A 7,383-nucleotide genomic window follows, 5' to 3' on the forward strand; every position below is an offset into this window, starting at 1 on the left:
AGGAGAATTTTTCCTCTCATCATGTCATAAACCATGTCAATTACAACAACCATAAGAAACTTACTTTCAACACACTAGTTCATGCATTTGAAATAATCCACAATACAAATAGACGATATTTTCATACCAATAGAGGGAAATCATTGTTCATGCTCTCAATTAAATCTTTCACAAAGACAATTGAAAACACATGTATATGTAATTATAATTCAATTATATATAAAGGAGTTCAAAACTAATGCATACTTTTATCAAAATGAAACAATGAGTCATATCGTTCAAAACATTATCAAGAACCCTATTTTCGTAGTCATGATTTTATATCTTTAAATTTAGTAAAAATAATAAGACTCATGCCCATGGGGTTTATGGATAGTCCTACTGTAAGAACCCACAGAATCCTAATTATTTGAGCCCTTAAAGCATGCCAAAGGAGGCTCCAGACTTAGAAAATTTCAGCTAAGTGTTAGGATTTTGTCATTTCTAAAGCCCTTAAACTCTGAGGAATTTATTTACGACCTTAGAAAGTTAGCTTTTAGGTTGATTCATGATTGTAGAAGTCAATTGTAAATCTCGAGTGAGTTTTGGAATTTTTGAACAAGCATAAGGGCATTTTTGAAACTCTAAAATAGTGGATCATGACGATTAGCCCGCGGTGTCCTCCCTGGGCAGTGCACCAGAACCCACGGCGCTCTGCCCAGAGCGGCGCTCCACAACCCATAGTGCCCTGGCTAGTTCGGTCTAGCTAATTTTTGTAGTTTTGTTCTGCATTTTAAAGGGCAAATAGGTCATTTTTCATTCACCCAATAGCTCCATAACACAGGATTAAAGCCCTAAATAGCATAATTACTCATTATTTTCACAAAATCCTCTCAAGAACAAGCCCTAGTTTCATCAAGTTCAAGAACCAAGTCTCAAGAACTCACCCTAATCTCCACGAAATTAACAATCAAGGTATGTTAGGTGTTCATCTATGGGTTCCTTCCACCCATAGAGTCCAGGAATCTATTTTTAAAACTTCAATATTATTCATTCATGATTTACATGCTTGAAATTAGATTGTATTCATCTCCATGACATTAATTGAGTTTCAATCAATGATTAATTATGGATTTTGTGAAACCGAAATAGCATGTCTATTGAATTGTGTAATTCCCATGTTATTATCCTTGAATTAGCAAGTTTAGGTGTTGTAGTTATAATGTTTACATGTTGTCCATGATTATATGTATTAAGTTGTACTCCTCATGTGTTTGATGGAATGTCCATCTGAATTAAATGGTGAAATCATGACATGCTAGCATATGTACAACTTTATATCCAACAAGTGTTTGATAAGATGTCTCTATGAATGAATTATGAATAAGTGGACCTTGTTATGCTTTTCAAGATCATTCTATGATTTACTTTTCATGCTATCAAGTCCCGAGGGTATCTAATTCTCAATAACCTAGCTGTTTACCTAGAGCTACAGTAGTTATAGAAAATCTCAGTCATGTCACAAAATAGTAGTACTCAATCAGTTATAGAACTCAGTGAACTCGACCCAGTTTAGTCATTCAACATGATCATTAATAGTTTAGTCCAACCTAGTACAGTTTAGAAATTAGTTTAGTGTCTATTCAATTGGGAGCAAGATTCAGAACCGAGTGAACACAAGATTAGGGATTCACCTGCCAATAGAGGGTGTAATACCTAGAAGTAGTCCTTGTATTCCAAAACTACATAGCGCATAGGTTGAGATATCAATGTGCCAGTTGAGGGTACTACAGTTCTCACGCAGAGCACCTGTCAAATTAGAGTGATCAGCAACTTGTCTTTACCTATTGCATGGTACTAACACCCTTCAAATTGGGGTTATAAGTTGGCCCCCAATCAGTTTAGAGAGGGGCATGTCAGTTAGATGATTACCCCTACAGTTTTACTTTTAGTCTCAGTATAAAACTCAGTTTAGTTCTACAGAATTAGGAATGTCAGAAATAGTCACCCGACTGAGTATAGAACTCATTTCAGTTCTACAAAATCTGGACTATCAAAAATAGTCACCCAGCTAACAGTAATACAGTTATTAGTGAAATCAGATATCAGTCATTCAGTTATTAGAACTCAGTATCCAGTGTTAATATAATCTCTGTCATAGTACACATAGTTATATATATAGTATTACACAATTAGTATTTATAATATTTTTATATATACATGTACTCTCATTCAGTTATATTCATGTTACTCAGCTAATATTGTTCATGCATATGAACCCATGCATTCAGCCTTACCTCACTTAGCATACCAATATATTCTAAGTACTAACACATGCTTTTCTTTTATGTTATGTGTCTTATATCCTAGGTTCAGACACATGGGCTCCTCGTCATACTTAGTAATCCAGCTTATCAGTTGCAGACTTAGTGGTGAGTCCTTATAGTTTGAGGACAGAATTGTTATTTTAGTATATTTTCAGTAGTAGGAGTTAGTTGGGGGCTTGTCCCATCAACTCTACCTTTGGACAATTAGAGTCTTTTAGACTAGATTATTTTCAGACAGATGCTCAACTTTCAGTATTTATTTACTAGTATTTGATTTCAGTTATGAGCCTTATGGTAGTTCCAGCCTAATTTCTACATTATTACAATATCATTACTCAGTTATTGTAGCAGTACTAGTCATGGGTTAGCTTGTGGTCCTTCGAGATTATGAGCACCGTGTGACATCCGGAGTGCAGACTCAGGGCATTACAAACTTGACATCAGAGCTTAAGGTTCATAAGAGTCCTAGAGAGTCTAAAAGTCGTGTCTAGTAGAGTCTTGTTAATAGATATGTAGTGCGCCACACTCATGGACAAGAGGCTATGAGGCATTTTAGGAACAAGTTTCCTTTTTTCAGTATTCATATCATGTGAGTGAGCATGAGCTCAAATTAAACTCTCTATATAATCAATTTTTCCTTTTATTTGTAGAATATTCTTCCAAAAAGGACTAACAAAAGAAGAATAGGAAACCAGTTAGCACTGCTGCCTATCCGGCCAGATCCCCTGAATGAGCATATTTCCTATGAAAAATTCAAGGAACCTTCACCACTCTAGCTCATTCTGTGGAAGCCCAGAATGAATGTCTTTCTGCCATCCAGGATAAACCAGTGGCTAATACTACTGTAGCTAGAATTTGGGACTTCACCCGAATGAATTTTCCATTATTTACTGGGTCTAAGTCTGAAGAGGAAACACAAAAATTCCTTGACATATTGTAGAAAGTCACAGATATCATGGGGGTGATTTCAAGTGAGAGTGTTAAGTTAGCTGTATATCAGTTGCAGGATGTGGCTCACACATGGTTTAAGTAGTGAAAAGTGGATAGGGGCACTGATGTAGGGACCATAGAATGGGAGGAGTTTACTACTGCTTTCCTTGATAGGTTCTTCCCACTGGAGTGGATAGAGGCTAAGGTTTTGGAGTTTATTAATCTAAAATATGGCAACATGATAGTGAAAGAGTATTCCCTCAAGTTTACTCAGTTATCCAGATATGCCCCTTATGTGGTAGAAAATAGCAAATCTAAGATGAGTAAGTTTGTGTTGGGTGTGTCTAACAATATGGTCAAGGAGTGTAGGACCGCGATTTTGATTAAGGAGATAGACATATCCAGGCTCATGGTTCATGATCAGCAGATAGAGGAGGTTAAGAATAAGGAGAACGAGAAGGAGAATAAGAGAGCTAGAATAGGTATCTTTAACTTTGCTCAACCCAAGTCAAAGGGTGGTAATTATTTTCAGTTCCGCCTAAAATTTTTAATTCCAACTCCGTCATCAGTTAGTGCTCCAGTGCCAAAATTTAGAGATGGCAGAAACCATCAGGGTGTCTGTAAAGTGGATAGCGATGTGTGTTTCAGATGTGGCAAGCCAGGCCATAGAATCAGAGATTGTCCTCAGTTAAGTTCTCTGGATCAGAGGGTGATGCTTTCAGTGCCACTAGTGGGCAACACCCAAACAGACTCTATGTACTTCAGTACCAATAGGATCAGGAAAGTTTTCTTGATGTGGTCACTGGTACGTTACAAGTTTATCATTTATATGTTTATGCTTTGCTTGATCTAGGAGATTTTTTGTCCTTCGTAGCTCCTTATATAGCTGTTGACTTTGGAGTCAGTCCCAAAATCCTAGTAGAGCCCTTCTCAGTCTCTACCCCATTGGGTAAATCTATCATAGTTCGATGGGTATACAGGAACTATCTGATTATGGTATCTTAGAAATTTACTTCAGCAGACTTAGTGGAGTTAGAGATGACAGATTTTGAGGTCATTCTTAGCATAGATTGACTTTATTCATTCTATGCTTCAGTTGACTGCAGAAATAGAGTTGTCAATTTTTAGTTTTCGAATGAACTTGTCCTTGAGTGGAGGGGTAGTACTTCAGCACTTAAGGGTCAGCTTGTTTCCTACCTAAGGGCGAGGAAAATAGTTAAGGATTCCAGTTTTGAGACTTTTCATCTTGAGTCAGTTCTAGTAGCATATGAATTCCCAAATGTGTTTCCCAAAGTTCCTTTTGAGAGGGAAATTAACTTCAAAATAAACCTTCTCCCTGACAATCAGCCTATCTCTATCCTTCCATACAAAATAGCTCCAGTAGAACTTGAAGAGTTAAAAGAACAGTTGAAGGATCTCTTAGACAAGGGATTCATCAGACCCAATGTATCTTCTTGGGGTGCACCAGTTCTATTCATGTGTAAGAAAGATAATTCTCTCAGAATATGTATTGACTATCATTAGTTGAACAATTTCATAGTGAAGAACAAGTATCCACTTCCCAGAATTGATGACTTGTTTGACGTACTTCAGGATGCCAGTTATTTTTCTAAGATAGACCTCAATTCAGGCTATCATCACCTTAGAGTCAAAGAATGTGACATTCTGAAAACAACTTTCAGAACTTGGTATGGTCACTTTGAATTCCTAGTCATGTCATTTGGTCTTACCAATGCCCCAGCAGCTATCATGGACTTGGTGAACCACATGTTCAAGCAATACTTGGACATGTTCATCATAGTCTTTATTGATGATATTCTTTTCTACTCCTCTAGTAAAAGTAATCATGCAGACCATCTCAGAATAGTATTACAAACTCTTAGAGCCCATCAATTGTTAACCAAATTTAGTAAGTGAGAATTTTGGCTAAGGACAGTAGATTTCCTTGGTCATATAGTTTTTGGTGATGGAATTAGAGTTAATCCTCAAAAGATTAAAGTAGTAAGAAACTGGCCCAAGCCTATCTCTATATAACATATTAGGAGTTTCTTGGGTTTAGTGGGCTATTATCGATGATTTATTAAAGGATTTTTGTTTATTGCGTCCCCTATGTACAAATTGACTCAGAAGAAAGTAAAATTCCAGTAGTCAGATTCTTGTGAGAAGAGTTTTTAGGAGTTTTAGACTCGACTCACTACAACCCCCGTTTTGACTTTACCAAATGGTTCAGATAGGTTTATGGTATATTGTGATGCTTTTAGAGTTGGTTTAGGGTGGATTTTGATGTAGAGAGGCAATGTCATAGCTTATGCCTCTAGATAGCTTAAGCCCTATAAGAAGAATTACCCTACTTATGATCTTGAATTAGCAGCTGTAGTGTTTGCCTTAAAGATTTGGAGGTACTATTTATATGTGGTGCATGTTAATGTGTTCACAGACCACAAGAGCCTGCAGTATGTTTTTTCTCAGGAAGACATGAACCTGCATCAGAGAAGATGGTTAGAATTGTTAAAAGACTACGACATGAGTGTTTTGTATCATCCGAGCAAGGGCAATGTAGTGGTTGATGCTCTCAGTAGGATATCTATAGGTAGTGTTGCTCACATAGAGTATGGTAAGAAGAAGTTAATTTAGGAAGTTCATAAGCTTGCCCGACTAGGTGTCTTCTTAGTCGATTCAGCAGAGGGTAGTGTATGGGTGCAAAATAGTTTGGAATTATCTCTGGTTTCCAAGGTAAAAGAAAATCAGGATAGAGATCCTAGTTTAGTTAAGCTGAAAGAGTCTGTCAGAGATTATAAGTTAGAGGTTTTCTCCCAAGGAAAGATGGTGTGTTGCATTATCAGAGTAGATATTGTGTGCCATGTGGATGATGTAAGGTAATGGATTCTTTCAAAGGTGCATGGATCACGTTACTTGATTCACCCAGGGGCCACTAAGATGTACTGCAATTTGTGGGAGATCTATTAGTGGAGTGGGATGCAGAGAGACATTGTAGTATTCCTAGCTAAGTGCTCAATATGTCAACAGGTTAAGATCGAGCATCAGAATCCTAATGCATCTATGTTGGAGTTTAGTATTCCCACTTGAAAGTAGGAGGAGGTAAACTTAGATTTTGTGATGGGTCTGCCCCATAATCGTCACTAGCATGATTCAATTTGGGTCATTGTAGATAGGATGACCAAATCAGCTCATTTCTTACCAGTTCATACCTCTTATTCAGCCAAGGATTATGCCAAGCTCTATGTTAAAGAGTTGGTCAAACTACACAGAGTTTCATTGTCCATCATTTTAGACAGAGGTATGAAGTTTACCTCTTATTTTTCAAAAGCATTCCGAAAGGGTTTTGGTACCCAAGTTCACCTCAGCACAACCTTTCACTCTCAGACAAATGGTCAAGCATAAAAGACCATTCAGACTTTAAAAAATATGTTAAGAATGTGTGACATTGACTTTAAGGGTAGTTGTGATGAATACTTGCCCTTGATTGAGTTCGCGTATAATAACAGTTATCATTCTAGCATTTAGATGGCTTCGTTTGAGGCGCTCTATAAGAGGAGATGTAGATCTCCAAGTGGTTGGTTTGAAGTGGGTGAGGCTACAGTAGTAGGGCCTAACTTGGTATTTAATACCTTAGAAAAATTTCAGTTTTTCAGGGAAAGGATCCAGACAGCTCAAAGCCGATAGAAATCGTATACAGATGTGCAAAAAAAGAATCTCGAGTTTGAGATTGTTGATTATGTGTATTTTAAAATCTCTCCTATGAAGAGAGTGAAGAGGTTTGGCAAGAAGGGAAAACTCAGTCCCCGATATGTCGTTCCTTATCAAATTCTCAATTATTTTGGGAAGGTAACTTACGATCTTGAGTTGCCTTTAGACTTAGCTTCAGTACATCCAGTGTTCCATATATCTTTGCTAAAGAAGTGCATAGGTGACCCAGCAGTTATAGTCCCTATAGAGGGTATAGATGTTCAAAATAGTCTCTTTTATGAGGAAGTTCCAGTCGAAATTCTTAATTTTTAGGTTCACAGATAGAGGAATAAAGAGGTTTCTCTAGTCAAAGTTCTTTGGTGGAATTAGTCCGCTAAGAGAGCTACTTGGGAAGAAAAAGCAGATATACAGACCAATTATCCTCCCCTCTTCCCCGCAA

This window comes from Capsicum annuum, chromosome 9, assembly GCF_002878395.1.
Source record: "Capsicum annuum cultivar UCD-10X-F1 chromosome 9, UCD10Xv1.1, whole genome shotgun sequence".
Lineage (NCBI taxonomy): Eukaryota > Viridiplantae > Streptophyta > Magnoliopsida > Solanales > Solanaceae > Capsicum > Capsicum annuum.